The following is a 19138-nucleotide window of genomic DNA, read 5'->3' as shown; positions in this document are numbered from 1 at the left end:
ACGTCCTGATTCCCAGAAACTGTGACTATCATATCTAAGCAGATGTGACAAAGAATGTTTAAGGTGGGATGATTATGACAGGTTATACAAGTGGGTCCAATGGTACCTCTAAGAGTTATTACAATCAGTATAAAAAGTAGTTGAGAAGTCAGAGAAAAGATAATAGATTGCTGGCTTTGAAGTTGGAGATAGGGGCCATAAGCAAAGGAATGCACATGGCAAAGGTGAGGAAATACATTCTTCCCTGTGGTTTCCAGAAGGAATATAGCCTTTCCAACACCTTAATTTTACACTTCAGACCTCATAAATTATAAAATTTTATATTGTTTTGAGCCACTTGTGATTTGTTGCATCAGCAATTAATTAAAAGTAATTTAAGCAAAGAAAATTAATATAGCCCTCAAAATAACTAGATTTGAAAATGGATTTCAGACTGGACTAATAGATTTATAAAGCTTGATATGTGAGTCCCTTGTGGGGGGACCATTATGTACTCAAGTAGTTGTAAAACATACTTTTCTTGATTGCAAGGGATATTCCATTTGGGAAATGAAACAATTAGAACAGTAGTGTTGGCACAAGTGTATAACCAGTAATCTGCCAAGCTTTCCCTGTCCAGTCATGTAGTAACTGCAAAGTAATAAAAATGCCAGGGTGGAAAATGGAGGTTACTGTACTGAATAAGGGACTAATGCCTATAGAAACTATATAATCTCATATCAGTTTTGTGCCTGGTGACAAAGTCAGTGATACTTGATAATTTTCCTTACTGTGGATTTTCGTATGTCCAGTGCTTCCTCTTTTTCATTCCTGCAGTTATGGATGTTGCAATAGTAACAGAGTCCATTGTGCAGACTGAAGGACTCTGACCTTAATGCAGAATATATATACATATATATTTCACATATATTTACATATGTATTTCAAACATATTTACATATATACATATATATTTCAGCATCCCATTGCATCTATATGACCAAAGTCAACTTGCTTTCACATAATTTAGACTAAAATGTGTGCTTTCTAGCCAAGCAAACTGGCTCAAGCCTGTAATCTTAACTACCTGGGAAGCAGAGATTGGAAGATTATGGTTTGAGACCAGCCTGGGAAAAGAATTAATTAACTCTTTTTCTGCCAAAACTTGAGCAAAGTGGTGTGTGCCTGTCATCCCAACTTCAGAGGAACAATGGCTGGGCACAGTGGCATGCGCTTGTCCTTTCATCCATGAGATCATGGTCTAGGAAGGCCTGGCCTAAAGCAAAGCCCTATCTCAAAAAATAAGCAATGCAAAAATGGTGGATGGAGTGGCTTAAGTGGTAGAGTGCTACCAACCTAGCAACTGTGAGGAACTCAGTTCAAATATTAGGACCACCAAAAAATATTCGCTTACTGAGCTGCATGAGAGCTATACTCTCTCATGATTTCTCGTCATAGGATAATCTTAGACCCAGATACTACTGAAAGCTTAGCAGAACTGTTTTGTATTGTGGCACGAATGACATTACTGTGATTGGAAGAGACAAGGACCACATGGTGCCTATACTGATGACTCTTAAATAGAGCATCAGGGCTAGAACATTCACTCTCACAAGAATCTGTGGCCTGAAACCCAGTAATATCCTTAAGAACTATTTTAATTAGCTTTTATATCAATGTAGATAGAATATCTTGAGAAGACAACTTAAAGGAGGAAAAAGCTGTTTTGGCTTGTAGTCTCAGCCTATGGCTTTCACTATGCACTGGCACAGAACGTCTTGTCAGCAGGAGGATGTGATGGAGGCTGTTCACCTCGTGGTGGACAGGAAAGAGAAGAACAGACAAGACTAGGGACAAGATATGGTACTCAAGGACATACATGTAGTAATCTACTTCTACCAGGTAGGCTCCATCTCCTAAAGTTCTCAGAAGTTCCCAAACTAGCACCACCAACTAGAGTCAGTGTCCAACATATAAGACGTGAGGGACAGTAAATACTCAAACTGTAATAAGAGCATGTGTTTTGATGGTTGAAGAAGAATCACTGAATCTGATTAACAAAATGGAGACCTATTAGCATAGACTCGTTCAATATTTTACTTCACATATCATGTGAAGAATCCACTCAGCATATTATAAAAAAAATCACTCAAAATGTAGCCAACTTTGAGTGGATTCTTGACTAACCACAGGCCCTAGAAACTACCCAGGGGGAGATAACTTCTACTCAGGCAAATCAGCCTAAGGAGCATATTGGGATCCAAGTATCAATGATTGACAATTATATAAACTAGAGCTTCTCACCAAAAGATGTGGCTTATAGGCAATGGTATGCTCTGTAGTTTAAGACATGACAGTGCCTAACATGACTACCTGGTCTACCCTATTTGAGAGATTATTACTTATTGTTATTGAGAATTGTTGGACTCTGGGAAAGTAAAAGAAAAGCAATAGCAAGTGTTGTTGGCTTTCTCCCATTCCTGTCATGATGTGTCTGAAATGAGAACACCAGATGTTGCCCAGTGCCATAGTCCATTTGCACTACAGTAAAAATACCACAGTCTGGGTACTTCATAAAGAAGACCAATTTTTCTCCCAGTTCTGGAGGCTGGAAAATCCAAGCTCAAGGCACCAGCAGCTCTGGTAGTCTCTTTAGGACTGGGTACTCTAGAGGGAAGGGATATTGCATTCTCATCAAGCAGAAGAGCAAATGGGGGACCTCCAACAAGCCATTAGAGAACCTAGTTCCATACCTGAGAACTCTACCTTCATGATTCTCACAGCTCCCAAAGGCCACATCTCCCAATATTGTTATAGAATTTGGTTTCATTATGAATGTGTGTGTGTGTGTGTGTGTGTGTGTGTGTGTGTGTGTGTGTGTGTGTGTGTGTGTGTGCAATGTGAGTGGGTCCTATACTCAAGGGCCTCAAGCTCCCTCAAGAAATTTGTGCTCAAGGCTGATGAGCCATTCTTCCATTCATTTTGCTAATTAATTGGAAACAAGAGTCCTGTGGATTTGTCTGCCTGTAGCTAGGAATATAAGCATGAATCACCAGGACTCAGCTTCATCATGAATTTTGTTTTTAATTTTTGAAATTGTTGTTGTCTTGGGCTTGAAATCAGGGTTCTGGCTACTGTCCCTCAGCTCTTCAGTTCAAGGCAAGCACTCTACCACTGAGCCACCTTCCTAGACCTAACTCAGGGTTCTTGCCTGGATTTACACTTAAGGCTGGCTCTCTATCACTTGAGCCACATTTCCATCTTATTTTGTGTATGTCCTGGGGCTTGAACTCAGGGCCTAGGCATGGTCCCTAAGCTGCTTCTTCTCAATGCTAGTGCCCCACAACTTGAGCCACAGTGCCGCTTCTGGCCTTTTCCGAGTATGTTATTGGACATGAGAATCTCAGACTTTCCTGCCTGGGCTGGCTTCAAACCAAGAACCTCAGATTTTAGCCTCCTGAGTAGCTAGGAATACAGGCCTGAGCCATCAGTACCTTGGTTCATCATGAATTTTCAAGGAGATAAAAGAAACATTAAAAAAAAAAAGAAACATTCAAACCATAGCACCCAACAAGCAATTATTATGACATAGAAGTGGTTTGTCCAGGAAAAAGCTAGGCATTATAGCATGACACAGTTATATATGAACAGTTTCATAGCTTCAGATGTGGGATCTCTGCACTTTGGCAGACTCTGAGCTTCCTGAGGATGCTTGAGTCTGGTTCACAGGTAAATCATATAAGTTCTAGGCCAGTGGACTATATGTGAGCATTGCTGCTGTTCAGTCCCAAAGAAAACTATGATGGAAAAAATTAATCTCCACTCAGTGGCATATTTCCATTGTCTTTGCTCTGGAAAACACAATCTGTTACACATTCACTGTCTCATGGGCCAAGGGCAAAAAGCTGTTGGTGTAGTGCCTAGCAGTAAGATGATTAAATAATCAAGCCTCAACTTTTGTGGAGACAAACTTATAGTAGGAAACTGTATAAGACCTACAACCTCTGTTTGCGACCCATATAGAACCCATATGGTTGAGCGTCAGGGGCAAATAGCAAGATGATCAAATCAACTCTTCCCATAAAGGATTCCTAGACAAAGAAGCCACTTGGATACAGTACCAGGTAAAATAGGGCAATCTAGCTACCATTCAGGATTGGAAAAAAAAAATGAGGCCCAATTGGGCACTAGTGGCTTATGCCTGTAGTCCTAGATACTCAGGAGGCTGAGATCTTATGATCATGGTTCAGCCACATAATGGTTAATTTGAGATAAGAGTCTCATGGAATTTCTCATCTAAGCTGGCTTCAAACCCAGATCCTCAGATCTCATCCTCCTGAGTAGCTAGGGTTACAAACATGAGCAACTGGTACCTGGCTTCTACTTTCTTTAGAGCAAAACTTAACAGAGTAAGCAGCCCTTTATAAACATTTTCTGACACCTGATATCCCAGACAACACTCACCACAGGCAAAAAATATTATTAAACTATAGAATGAAAAACCACAAGACTCTTATCTCCAATTAACCACCAAAAAAGCTAGAAGTGTGGCTGTGGCTCAAGTGGTAGAGGACTAGCTTTGAGCAAAAGTAGCTCTGGGGTGGCACCCAGGCCCTAAGTTGAACAAGACCCAGGACTGGCAATATAAAATGAGATTAAAGGATTCCAGAACATGAGGCTTTTGAAAAAGCATGGAAAATATGTTCAGACCAGCAACTAGGCAATGAAGTACTAAGAAGAGTTACATACACAGAAGTACCAGAGTATCAAAACTCCTGGCTGGTCCTGGAAAATATACCGTGTAACACCTCCACCCTCTTATGTTTTCAGTTATGGAATTACTAGTTCATCTACTTGGCTAATGGAAATTATACTATTTAATGATTCTGTATATGTGTGTGTGCGTGTGCGTGCGTGTGTGTGTGTGTGTGTGTGTGTGAGTGTGTGTGTGTGTGGTTGTATATGCCCATGAATGCACCAGTACTGGGATTTACACCCGGGGCCCAGTGCTCTTGATTTCAGCTGACCTGGGCACTGGTTATTTTTCACCCAAGGCTGGCGCTCTACCACTTGAGCCACAGCTCCATATCTGGTTTCTTAATGGTTAATTTGAGATAAGAGTCTCATGGACTTTCTCACCTAAACTGGCTTCAAACCCAGATCCTCAGATCTCATCCTCCTGAGTAGCTAGAGTTACAAACATGAGCAACTGGTACCTGGCTTCTACTTTCTTTAGAGCAAAACGTAACAGAGTAAGCAGCCTTTTATAAACATTTTCTGACACTTGATATCCCAGACAACACTCACCACAGGCAAAAAATAGCATTAAACAATAGAATCACTCCCTGAAGGAGAAAGTGCAAAAGACAACTGGGTAGCCAGTGCTCAGCTGCCAGTGGGAAATACACTTAAAATGGGCAGTTTGGGCTGTAAGGATGGTAATTCCTCAGAGTGGAGCCTCCCATTTAAATGAAATGTTTAATGATAAGGTTGAAGCTTAGGGAAGGAGACCCAGGTTGTCTGTAAAGAAATCTAATCCATGATTCACTCATCTCACCCTACATTTTTCACTCCCACACCCATTCCTGGGAAATCAAGTGACTAGAACTTGCAAGAAGCAAGAAAATATGGGGGTGCAAGACTAATCTGATGCTTCTGTTATTGTCTTGCTTGTTTGCTGGATTTAGACAATTGTGTATATTTATGCAAATTATTATATGAGGTAACAATCCCAAGGTGGTCTTGGTATGGCCTTCATAGCAGAGTGGGAAGTAACCAAGGATCATAAGAAATAAAAAGATGCCAGGTGCTGGTTGTGCATGCCTGTAATTCTAACTACTCAGGAGGCTGAGATCTATGGATGGTAGTTAAAAGCCAGCCTGTGCAGGAAAGTCTGTCAGACTGTTATCTCCAGTTAACCATCAGAAAGCTGGAAGTGGATGTGTGACTAAAGCATTAATGCACAAGCCTTGAGTTTAAAAGCTAAGAGAGAGCACCAGGCCATGGGTCCATATCTCCCAAGGTCAGCACCTACACAAAAAGAAAAGAAAAAAGAAAGGAAGAAAGAAAGAAAAGGAAGGAAGGAAGGAAATAAGGAAGGAAGGAAGGAAGGAAAGAAGGAAGGAAGGAAGGAAGGAAGGAAGGAAGGAAGGAAGGAAGGAAGGAAGGGGGAGGGAGGGAGGGAGAGAGGGAAGAAGGAAGGGAACAAGGGAAGGAAGGAAGGAAGGAAGGGGGAGGGAGGGAGGGAGGGAGGGAAGGAAAGAAAGGAACTTCTGAACCATAGAAATGAGAAATATAATTTAGGCAAGACATTAGGAGATTTTAAAAATGGCAAAACGATGGTTGTATGAACCAATCATACCAAACAAGTAACTTTCGACAGAGAGTTCTGGACGGTGGGTCACACCTCTGAACTTGAATGGTCAACTGGAAGGAGAAAGATGATCGTTGTATCAGCCCTTGTCCACAGGCTATACCCCCAATTTAACAAGATTATTGCCACCATCCACAGCCTAACTTCCTGCCAAAGAAGAATGTTATTCTTTGAAACCTCTTAACATCCACTGATTACAGACACAGTCTTCACTTAAAACCAAGAATAAAATCACTATTCTGTATACTGATAGGACTGTTTCAACTTATTTTGTTATTGATGGACTCTTCTATGCTTCTATGTATTAAAAAATGACTTGATTACATGTCTATCATTGTGAGTTCAATTATTCTTCTAGAAATTATAATCATAGCCTCCCTAATCCAATGTTGCCTAAAACAGACTATATTTGGTGCAAGCCCCCTCAGCACAATTAACAGGAGTAGCTGGTGAAATGTTATAAAAAGTGTCTGATTACATTTTTTTCATTTGGTTTGATTACTGACAGTTTATTATTTCTCCACTTATGGCCTTAGGTTATTAATTGGAGATAATAGTCCCATGGATTTTCCTGCCTGAACAAATTTTGAACTTTGATCCTTAGATCTCAGCATCCTGAGTAGCTAGAATTACAGGTGAGAGCCATTTGTATCTGCCTAATGTTGTACAAATGGGTTTCAATTCAACAGGTCAATTTATGAATACAATGCATCCTGATTAATGTCACCTCTTATTTTGTTCTATCCTATCTCTCCCGATCCGACCATACCCTCAAGTTACTTGATCCCATTTTCACATATGTGTATTGAATATGATGACAATACACTCACCCTTCATAAAGACAGGATCTTAAATTTTGTGGCTTTCTTATGGCCTGATAGGGAGAAAATTTCCCTCACAGTAACAATCAAATTTCCTCTTTTATGCCTCAGCATGATAGCCACTGAGGTGTGTGTGTGTGTGTGTGTGTTTATGTATACATGTGCACACTGTGCATGAACATATATGCTGATACTGTGATGAACTCAGAGCCTTGTGCTCATTAGCAAGGTAGGTAATCTACCACTAAGCCACACTTTCACTTCTGGATTTTTATAGTTAATTGGGGATAATCTTAAGGACTTTCCTGTCCAGGTTGGATTCTAATCACAATCCTCAGATCTCAACTTCCTGAGTAGCTAGGACTATAGCATGAGTCACCAGTGCTCTGAAGTTCCTATGGTCTGAAACTTTATTTGCTTTCTTTTTCTACTCTTTAGCTTGATGAACTTTTCCCTAGCACTGCATCAGTCTCCCATTCTGGCAGTTCATTCCCAAGGAGTTCTTGGGCACAAGATTTTATTGTTCCCAATAAGACATTAGTCTTAAAGGAAGTTATGGCGTCCCCTATTTTTATCCATGGGTGTTTATTAGATGACAGAAACTCATTTCAGGTAGGTCATTGTTTCATTGTGAATATAAAAACTGACTGCTACAAACCCTGACTGGTTTTAACATGTTCTTCTGCCATGCCAAAGCCATCAGCCAATATGCATGTGACCAACTGTCTTGGAGTATGTGGTCAGCCTTTAGGTGACTGAATCATTACTATTCTTTTTCCAGCATCAAATCTGGTGAGGCTCCCTCATCCCTTAGATCCTGGAACCGAGCCCCTGTCATCTCAATGCAATATTAATATTCTCTCATTTCTACCTCACTTTGAGATTCTCAGCACATCTCTGGTATCTGCTTACAACTGAATGCTATGGTGTATTTTACTTGTGATTTTGTCAATTGGTCATGGATTATGGAAGCCTCACTAAGTTTCCCTGGCTAGCCCTGAACTCTTAAGCTTAAGTAATTTACCCTCCTGCCTAAGCCTCTGAGTAGCTATGACAATGGCCACACACACCACCATGCCTTGTTTAGGGAAATAGTTTTGCTTCTTAGGTGAGAAATAATTATGTAATATTTCTCTTGCTTTATGGGAGCCCTAATTTTTGTCTCTGACTAGCATAGCAACAAATATGAGGCCTTAGAGATAACTGTTAAGGACTACTTTCCTCCTTTATCATCAAATATTTTGGCAACTAGGTCTGCTATAGCTCACCATGATGTTATAAGCCTACGGGGTTTCAACTGTCTTTTATTTCCCAAAGGGCACTGCAATCTTTTGGGGTGTGTGTGTGTGTGTGTGTGTGTGTGTGTGTGTGTGTGTGTGTGTGTGTGTGTGTGTGTGTGTGTGTGTGTTGGTATGGGGGCTTGAACTTCAGGGCCTAGACACTGTCTCTTAGCTTTTGTGCTAAAAGCTGGTGCTTTACTATTTGAACCTCAACTCCATTTCTGTTTATTTGGTGGTTATTTGGAGATAAGAATCTCATGGACTTTCCCATCTGGAAATACAATCCTTAGACCTCAGCGTCCTGAGTACCTAGGATTATAGGTGTCAACGACAAGCACAGGTTAGAGAATTACAATCTTATCACCCTCCAGGAGGAGTAGTTATCACTGAAATATAGTCAATGCATCCAGAGCAAGTAGAGTAAAAAACCCAGTGTGGCTTCCTTCACCTTAAGACAAATGGCCAGCTTTTGTATGTTTTATAATTTTTCGAATTAGGAATATACAGCTTTATAGTTTACAAAAGACAAGTTTTTCTTCAACTTGCAGTAAGATTCAACATTGTGAATCTGCCTACATTGTTTCAAGAAATTGTATTTTTCAAGCATTCCCTCAATTTGAGAGATTTTAATCAGTTAATCCTGAAGGTGAGCCACAAAGTCTATTAACAGTAAATGTTAAGCAAGCCAAGCACCAGTGGCTCATGCCTATAATCCTAGCTACTCAGGATGCTGAGATCTGAGGACTGCAATTCAAAACCAGCCTTGGCAGGAAAGTCTGTGAGACTCTTACCTTCAGTTAACTAGCAAAAAAAAAATGGAAGTGGAGCTGTGACTCAAGTGGTAGAGCACTATCCTTGAGCAAAAATGTTTAGGGATAGCACCCAGGCCCGGAGTTCAAGCCCCAGGACCAACACAAAAGCAGACACACACATACACACACACACACACACACACACAATTAAACCTATACCAGTTAGTGCATCTTTCATTTCCTTATTTATTTCCCTTTTCCTTTCTTCTTCATGGTCTCTTTTTTTTTTTTTTTTTAGCATGAATTGATTGTACAAATGGAGTTTATTACGACATTTTCATAGGTGTATATAATACTTTCATACTTTTCACTGAATCATAACTATTTCTTTTCTTTTCTTTTTTTTTGTCGGTCATGGGGTCTGAACTCTGGGCCTGGGAACTGTCCCTCAGCTCTTCAGCTCAAGGCTAGCATTGTGCCACTTGAGCCATAGCACCGCTTTCAGCTTTATCTGCTTATGTGGTGCTGAGTTATCGAACCCAGGGCCTCATGCATACAAGGCAAGCACTCTACCACTCTACAACTCTACCAGTGTACCACTTTCCCAGGCCTCATAACTATTTCTTATTATTTCTTTATTTAATATTCACTCTTTCATTATCCTCTCTGGTATCCTCCCCTTTTTTTGTGATTTTTTTTGTTGGTTGTGGGGCTTGAACTCTGGGCCTGAGCACTGTCCCTCAGCTCTTCAGCTCAAGGAAAGTGCTCTACCACTTGAGCCACAGCACCACTTCCAGTTTTCTGGTGGTTTATTGGAGATAAGAGTCTTAGGGACTTTCCTGCCTGGGTTGGCTTTGAGCCATGATCCTCAGATCTCAGCCTCCTGAGTAGCTAGGATTACAGGAATGAGACACCAGTGCCCAGCTCTGTGATTTATTTTAAAATGGCCATTCACTGGGCCTGAACAAATGCATTATTATTTACATTTTACTTCACATATATTAATTGTACCAAGAAATTGCTGTGATATTTCCATATATGTACATAATGTATTTGATCAAATTGTTCCCCTCTTATTCCCTTTATAAACAGTTTTTAAAGCACATTTCATTATCCTATTTTCATGAATATATAAAGTGCTATTCTGTGTGTGTGTATGTGCACCAGCTTGGGGCTTGAACTCAGGGTCTGGTACTGTACCTATGCTATTTTACTCTACCACTTGAGCCCCCGCTTTACTTCCAGCTTTTTGGTGGTTTATTTGAGATAAAGAGTCTCACAGATTTTCTTGCATGGTTTGGATTCAAACTGTGTTCCTCAAATCTCAGCCTCCTGAATAGTTATAGATATGAGCTATTGGTGCCCAGCTAATGCACTTTTAATAGCAACAAAGCAGTAGTTGAGAAGCTGTTTTTTTCTTAAATCTTACTCCAAGCCACTTGACTTCCAAATATTTATCAGATAATGATGCTACAGTATCCCTGGGAGTCCTATTCCATAACGGGTTTCACACAGCTGCTGCGGGAAGACCCTTACACATTTTAGGTAAGGGCTGCACTATCAGATAGTGGGGGTTTTATCTCTCCTAATGCGGCCCATGAATGCCTAAGTGAGAGTACCCTGGTCCCCACTCTACTCATCTAACAGGCAGGAGTATTTTCTACCAGATGCCAGAGAATGTGTCTTTTCCCCAAACTTAGCCTCCTGATCTGTACAGCTCTGCATTTTCTAAAAGGACGTGACAAATTTTCTGGCTCCATATTAGGCACCAAATAACTCAAGTGCATTTCCAAAGCAGCCAAGGCCATGGCTTGCTTTTAGATTTAGGTAGTTTATTGTTTACACAAGCTCCCTGGATAACTCAAGCATTAAAACAAAACCTATTAGCCAAAGTGACCAGTTTCTTGCAATCATTGTGTCACACATCAAAAAGATTGACCCCCAAATGAAAGGGGATAAGGGACTCCAGCACAAGTTGCTACTGAGGATCAACTCTAGGTATCAGCTAAGGGATTTAATACTTATAGCTCTAATTCAAAGCACCTAGGCCAGAAAGGTTTTAGCCATCCTAGAACAAGAAATGTGAGATACTTTTGAATGAATCATCCAGGGAGTTTGGGAGTTGGGAGGAGAGGGCTTTGCAGGAACTTCTTACACCTGCTTATTGACTGTGTGCTTCTAGTATTCATATCAGTGAGTCAAACGTTTACTGAAGGAAGTGGCGCTGTGGCTCAAGTGGTAGATCACTTGCCTTGAGCTGAAGAGCTCAGAGACAGTACCCAGGCCCAGAGTTCAAGCCCCATGACCAAACAAAAACAACAACAACAAAAAAACGTTTACTGAAACTGTTTACAACTTTCACACTTATTACAAGATGTACGTCCTCACAATTCCTTTCCTTCTTTGGCCACTTATTCTCAGTTTGTTTCTCTGTCTGCTCTTTGTCTTTACTCCCTCTCTGAACTCCACTGTACTGTATACAGATCTCAAATTCTGCCTTTATGATGTTTTCTTGGGCATTTTGTGTTGTGCTTGCTCCCAAGTTTGATAGTAAAGTTGTTCTGGGGAAGGACTACATTTCGTTGGTCTTTTCAAGTCCAGTAGAAAGCAAACTGAATGAACTGTGGTTTACTTGTGGAATAAAATTTTATTATGGTCTAGGGTTCAGTGGCTCCTTCTTGTAATCTTAGCTATTCAGGAGGCTGAGATCTAAGGATTGAGGTTCAAAGCCATCCAAGGCCTGAGATTCTTATCTCCAATTAACCACCAAAATGTTAGAAGAGGAACTGTAGCCAAGTGTTAGAGCACCAGCATTGAGGAAAGTCCTAGTACCAACATAAAAAATTTAGTCTTGGGCACTGGCAGGAAAAAATCTCTCCCCATGTGGAGTTAATACAGTAGATTTTTTTTTCTGTCATTTCTAGGGCTTGAACTCAGGGCCTGGGCACTGTCCACAAACTTTTTAGCTTAAGGCTAATGCTCTACCACTTGAGCCATAGCTCCATTTCTGCTTTTTGCTGTTTGATTGGAGATAAGAATATCATGAACTTTCTGCCTAGACTAGCTCTGAACAGCACATACTCCTCAGATCTTAGCTTCTTGAGTAGTTAGTATTACAGGCATGAACCACTGGTACCCAGCCAGTAGATTATTTTCCCCATTGGTGTGTGGTAGTTTTTGCTTTAGTGTATCAGGTGCTGTGTAGATTCTAGTAGGCCACTCAGAAGTATTTGAGAAGTAGAAGTTGGGCAACTTTTTGTCTGTTTTCACAGTAATTAGGTCAGTTCTCATTGTACAACATAAGGTTAAGCAGCATTTGTAGTAATTCATGTTATCTTTATAGCTTTTGTCTGATCTATACGCTATCTAAACAGAACATTTAAAAAATGAATTCTAAAGCCAAGAGTCAGTTGCTCATGCCCACAATCCTAGCTACTAAGGAAGCTAAGATTTAAGGATCAGGGTTCAAAGCCAGCCTGGGAAGGAAAGTCCATGAGACTCTTATCTCCAGTAAACTATCCCCCAAAAAAGGTGGAAGTGGATCTGTGGCTCATATAGTAGAGTATTAGCCTTGAGCAAAAGAAGCTCAGGGGAAGTGCTAATAACCTGAGTTCAAACCCCAGGAACAGCACAAAAAAGAAAAAAAAAGTTAGTTCTAAAAATAAGCCCCTTTGGAACTGAATAATATTATGAAGTGAAAATTAAACCAAAATGTTAATATATTCACTGCTACTCCCAGACCCAGAACTGTCTCACAAAAAGCATTCTCTAATAATATGGGTCCTCCAGCGTTCAGCTACCCAATAGTTCCAGGGGCTTGTATGCCTAATTTCATGATCCCTTTCAGTGCCAAAAGGCTCCTGGTCTAGGATCACCAAAGAAATAAGAAAGTGTTTGTGAAACTAGAGGAAGGGAAAGTGCTGCAATCTGATCACTCAAAGAAGAGTTAGTCTCATGCCTATAATCCTAGCTACTCAGAAGGCTGAGATCTGAGGGTCACAGTTTGAAGCCAGCCAAGGCAACTAAGTCTGTGATACTCCTATCTTAACCATCAAAAAGCCAGAAGTAAGCTGGAATCTGGCTTATGCCTGTAATCCTAGCTACTCTAAGGATTGTGGCTCAAAACCAGACCAGGCAGGAAAGTGTGTGAGACTCTTCTCTCCAATTAGCGAAAAGGAAACCGGAAATGGTGTTGTGGCTCAAAGTGGTAGAGTGCTAGCCTTGAGCAAAAAAGCTCAGGAACAGGCCCTGAGTTCAAGCCCCATGACCAATAACACAGCAACAACAACAAAAAGCTAGAAGTAGAGTTTGAACTCAAATGGTAGAGCACCAGTCTTCAGCAATAAAGCTAAAGGACAAAGACCACACCCTTAGTTCAAGCCCCAGTAGTAGTGTGTGTGAGTGCGCGCGCGCACACACACATACACACAATTTTTTCTGAGCCTGATGAAGTAAGGCCGATGAATGAGAAGGAAGAAAATATGAGCTCGAGGGCCTCTTGAAAGTGACCACATTCAGCCTGCTTCTGAGGTCCTGGTAGAGATCAGCCTCATAGCTGCTCTTATATAAAAGGACATCTGCATAAAACCTCAAAACTCCAAAGAGAAGCTGCCAAATTCCAATCTCCTTCTCTTTCTACATAACATTCCCCAGAAAAATACCTCAATTTGACCATCACAGTTAACAGTAGAGACTGTGTACAGTGGCTTGCACTTCTAATCTCAACTCTCTGGGAGGCAGAGATCAAAACAATCATGGTTCGAGGCCAACTCAGGCCAAAAGTTAGTGAGCCACCACCGCAACAAACAAGTTAAATGTGTTCATTTAAGCCTGTAATTACAGCTATGTGGGAAACATAGAGAGGCTTGTAGTCTGAAGACCACTTTAGACTGTAGTCTGAAGCCAAGCTCAGGCAAATAGCATGAGACCTTACCTAAAAACAAAAATTAAAACAAAAAAAATCCCTAAAAGAGAAAAGATCTGGAGATATGACTCAAGTGGTAGAGTACCTGCCTAGCAAGCCTGTGGCCCTGAGTTCAAATCCCAGTACCACAAAAAAAATACAGCAGTGATGCTAAAAGATTTTATCAGATGAAAGAAACACCCAGGATTCTTTTCTAAGACAAAATATTAGCATTTAAAAGGCAGGAACAGATTTATGAGAGTAAAGGAAGCTTAAGGACAAAACTTCATTCCAATAATTAAGGCTTTTTCTTTATTACCTTTAAAGTATGAAAAAGAGAGAGACAGAGAGAGAGGCAGAGAGACAGACAGACAGACAGAATGTTTGTGTGTGCCAGTACTAGGGCTCGAATTCAGGGCCTTATACCTTTGCTTAGCTTTTTTTCACTCAAGCCTGTCATTTTACCACTTGATCCATTCCAAAAGTGAGGTATTAATGACTTCAAAATTCAGATCATCTATAGACACATACCATAGACACTTCTCTACACCAAGACAGACAACTTCACACATTCAGAAGACAAACAGCAAAACTTAACTTACAACCAGCATATTATGTTATATTAGTCATATTATGTCTTTCTATATTCCACATTCTTTTTCACACATTATAGTCAACTTTCAGCGATGAAAACATAGGAAAAAAGCTTAAAGGTAACTAGAGAGAAATGAGAAAGCAACTATTATGTTCCTTTATTTATAAAGAAAACAATCACTCAAAATCTGGTAGATTTCTCATCAGAAACTACTAAAAGAAGGAGTGGTAGGCTTGAGGTATAGTGCAGTGGTATAGCACAAAGCCCTAGGCTGGGTCTCCTGACAGCACTCAGGCCCTAAGTTCAAGCCCCAGGACTAGCACACAAAAAGGCAATACAAACTAGAGTCAAGATTCCAGTAGCAATGTGCTTGCCTATCAAGTGCAAGGCCCTAAATTTAAACCTCAATACTGAACAAAAGTTCCAGTGAATCTGAATGTACAGTGGTGATTAGGAAGGGTAGGTGGACATGATAGAGAGAAAGGTTAAATAGTACATGCTAGTATTCTACTGCAGGGTGAGCACAGTACATAAAAATCTGTTCTACATTTTATTAATAACTATAAGAAAGGAGTATAAATGTTCCTTTAATGATAAAGAGATAGAAACATTAATAATTCTGATGAGATAGTTACACACTGGTATACACATACTGAATATCACACTATACATGATAGATATGTATAACTGTTATTTGTTAATTAAAAAATAAAATTCAGAGCCAGGTGCCAGTGGCTCATGTCTATAGTCCTAGCTACTCAGAAGGATCATGGTTCAAATCCAGTCCAAGCAGAAAAGTTCATGAGACTCTTATCCCCAATTAACTAGTTAAAAGCCACAAGTAGAACTGTGGCTCAAGTGGTAGAATGCCAACTTTGAATGAAATAAGCCAAGCAAACATGTGAGGTCCTGAGTTCAAACCACAGAATCACCCAAAATATTTTTCTTAAAAAATGTTAGGCACTAGCAGCTCATATGTGTAACCCCAGCTCCTCAGGATGCTGAGATCTGAGGACCACAGCTCTAAACCAATGTGGGCAAATTTGATGAACTGTTATCTCCAATATACCAGCAAAAACCCAAAGTGGAGGTGTGACTCAAGTGGTAGAGTACCAGCTGAACAGTAAGCTGGGCAAGTCTGAGGTCCTGAGTTTATTGCTGGTCCCACGTACCAGCAATAAAAAAAAATTTTAAAAATTTAAAATCAATAGATTAGACTGTACCACATTGCTCAGTGCTAGAATGTTTCCCTAGCATGTATGAGGCCTGGAGTTCTATCCCTAGTACCACAAACAAAAAATTATTGTCAATGCCTAAGGAGACAGAAATGCTAACCATTCTAATTTGATCATTTCACATTCTACACATACATGGCCTGATTGCTCTGTACCTCATAAATATGTACAGTTAAAATATTGGGGGCTGGGAAGGTAGCTCAGTGGTAGAGTGCTTGCCTTGCATGCATGAGGCTCTGGTTCGATTCCTCAGCACCACATAAGCAAAAAGAAAAAAGCCGGAAGTGGCGCTGTGGCTCAAGTGGTAGAGTGCTAGCCTTGAGCTGAAGAGCTGAGGGACAGCACCCAGACCCAGAGTTCAGGCTCCACGACCGGACTCAAAAAAAATTTTTTTTTTTAAATTAAGACAAGGCTAGGTACTGGTAGTCACACCTATAATCCTAGCTATTCAGGAAGCTGAGATGTATGGATCATAGTTTGAAGCCAACCCAGGCAGGAAAGTACATAAGACTCTTTTCTCCAATTAACCATCAGAAAGCCAGAAGTAGAGCTGTGACTCAAGTAGGAGAGCACAAGCCTTCAAAAATGCCTCTATATTAGGGGTTAGCACTTCAACATTCAACATGTGAATTGGAAGAACATAATGCAGTCCATGATATATTTCATAATATCCTTTCTTTTTCCCTTTATTTCTCCCTACCTCCCTTCTTTCCTTCCTTCCTAAGTTCCTTTCTCTCTCTCTTTTTCTTTCTTTCTCTCTTTCTTTCTTTCCTTCCTTCTTTCTCTTTCCTTTTTTCTTTCCTTCATTTCTTCCTTCCTCCCTTTCCTTCCTTCTTAATTTCTTTCCTTCCTCCTTTCCTCCTTCCCTCCCTCCATACCTTCCCCCTCCCGCCATTCATCCCTCCTTCCTTCACAGACAGAATTGTTACACAGAAAATCAATAAAGCATTAGAGATGAACCAATACCGTCAAACTTAAAATTATGAAATACTATATTGGATCATCAGAATACACATACTTTTCAAAAGTTTCAAAGAATATTCATTGAAGGCAGATCATATTCTGGAATACAAAACTTCTGCAAATTTAGAAGAATTAAGTAAGACAGCCTAACCCCCCACAAATGCCTTAGTACCATATCAATAGGGCTTGAGACTAAAACAATAGAATAAAAATGAGAGGAGCAAGAGACACACATTTTATTTAAGGAGATCTTGGGAAAAATTAAAAACAGCAAAGGAGAGGTAAAACAAGGAAATTAGGAGAAACTGGAGTATTGGTCAGTTTCATGTACAAAAACTAAATATGACCCATTCTTAACATATATATGTATACATATACACATAAATATGTATATATACATATATATGTAAGGTTCACTCTAAAAGACTAATTATCACAGTTCCTATTACCCAACATATTCTGTCCAGCTTGCAAAGCATCCTCTTCCTTACACTCACACACACACACACATACACACACACACATGAAAAACATAGTAAAAGCTAAATAAAACAAAATTTTAAAGCAAGGACAAAAATCTTTTTTTTTAATTTAATTTAATTTTATTTGTGAACATACTGTACAGAGGGGTTACAATTACATGGGCAGGATAATGCGTACATTTCTTACCAAGCATTGCAGCCTCCTCCTTTGGTTTACCCTTCACATCCCTTCCCAGCCTCCCCCCTCCCCCCCAATCCCAATCCTTCTCCTTCCCCCCCTCCCCCCACCGACATTGTAAAGCTCGTTTTGGACATGACAACTTGTACTTCTCATTGTTGCAACAGGTCCACCTGAATCCTTAAACAACTGGTTTTTCCCCATCTCCTCCACAAGTTATACTGACATCAAATATAGTGAAAGCAGGGGTTATAGTGTGGGGGAGGGACATACAAAGCAACAAAGAGATAATCTTATAAATGCATTAGAAACACATGCATGAAAGAAAAAAACATTAAAATACATATCTAAGGGTTCATTTTCCTGACATCACATTATCTGACCTTTTCTGCTTGACTCATACATATACTAGATATTGCAAATAAGGGAAACCATGGGACCTATGTTTCTTTGGGCCTGGCTTACTTCACTTAATATAATTTTTTCCAAGTTTTTCCATTTCCTAACAAATGGGGAAATGTCATTCTTTCTGATGGAGGCATAGAATTCCATTGTGTATATATACCACATTTTCTTGATCCATTCATCTACTGAGGGGCATCTGGGTTGGTTCCATATCTTAGCTATGGTAAATAATGCTGCAATAAACATTGTTGTGCTGGTAGCTTTAGTGTGGTCTTGTTTGTAAACATTTGGGTAAATGCCCAAAAGTGCGATTGCTGGGTCATAGGGGAGTTCTATGTGAATTCTTTTGAGGAACCTCCATACTGCTTTCCAAAGTGGTTGAACAAGTTTACATTCCCACCAACAATGAAGTAAGGTTCCTTTCTGTCCACATCCCCTCCAGCATCTGTTGTTGTTAGAGTTCTTGATTTTTGCCGTTCTAACTGGGGTGAGGTGATATCTCAATGTTGTTTTGATTTGCATTTCTTTTATGGCTAGGGATGTTGAACATTTCTTCATGTGTCTATTGGCCATCCTTCTTTCTTCTTCAGAGAAGTTTCTCTTTAAGTCTTTTGCCCACTTATTTATTGAGCAGTTGTTTCTTTGAGGATTTGTTGTTGGGGGGTTTAATTTTTTGAGTTCCAAGTATATTTTAGATATGAGACCCTTGTCCGTTGTATGGCTAGTAAAGATCTTCTCCCAATCCGTGGGCTTTCTATTGATCTTGCTAGCTATGTCATTTGCCCTGCAGAAGCTCTGCAACTTTATGCAATCCCATTTGTCCAACCTTTCTTTGATTTGTTGTGTTTCCGGGTCTCTATTCAAAAAATTTCGGCCTGAGCCAAGGAGACCTAGGGTTTCTCCTATCCATCCTGTAATGTTTTCAGAGTGTCTGCCTTGACTCCAAGGTCTTTGATCCATTTGGAGTTGATTCTGGTGCAGGGTGATATATAAGGATCTAGCTTTAGTTTTCTACATGTAGTTAACCAATTTTGCCAGCACCATTTACTGAAGAGGCTGTCTTTCTTCCATTCTATTGTTTTAGCTCCCTTATTGAAGATTAGATGGCTATAGGTCTGTATGTTCATTTCTGGGTTTTCAATTCTATTCCATTGGAAGGACAAAAATCTTCT

This window comes from Dipodomys spectabilis, unplaced genomic scaffold, assembly GCF_019054845.1.
Source record: "Dipodomys spectabilis isolate Male_0828 unplaced genomic scaffold, ASM1905484v1 ptg000180l, whole genome shotgun sequence".
In the NCBI taxonomy this organism is placed as follows: Eukaryota; Metazoa; Chordata; class Mammalia; order Rodentia; family Heteromyidae; genus Dipodomys; species Dipodomys spectabilis.
Note: the sequence above shows the minus strand (reverse complement) of the source record.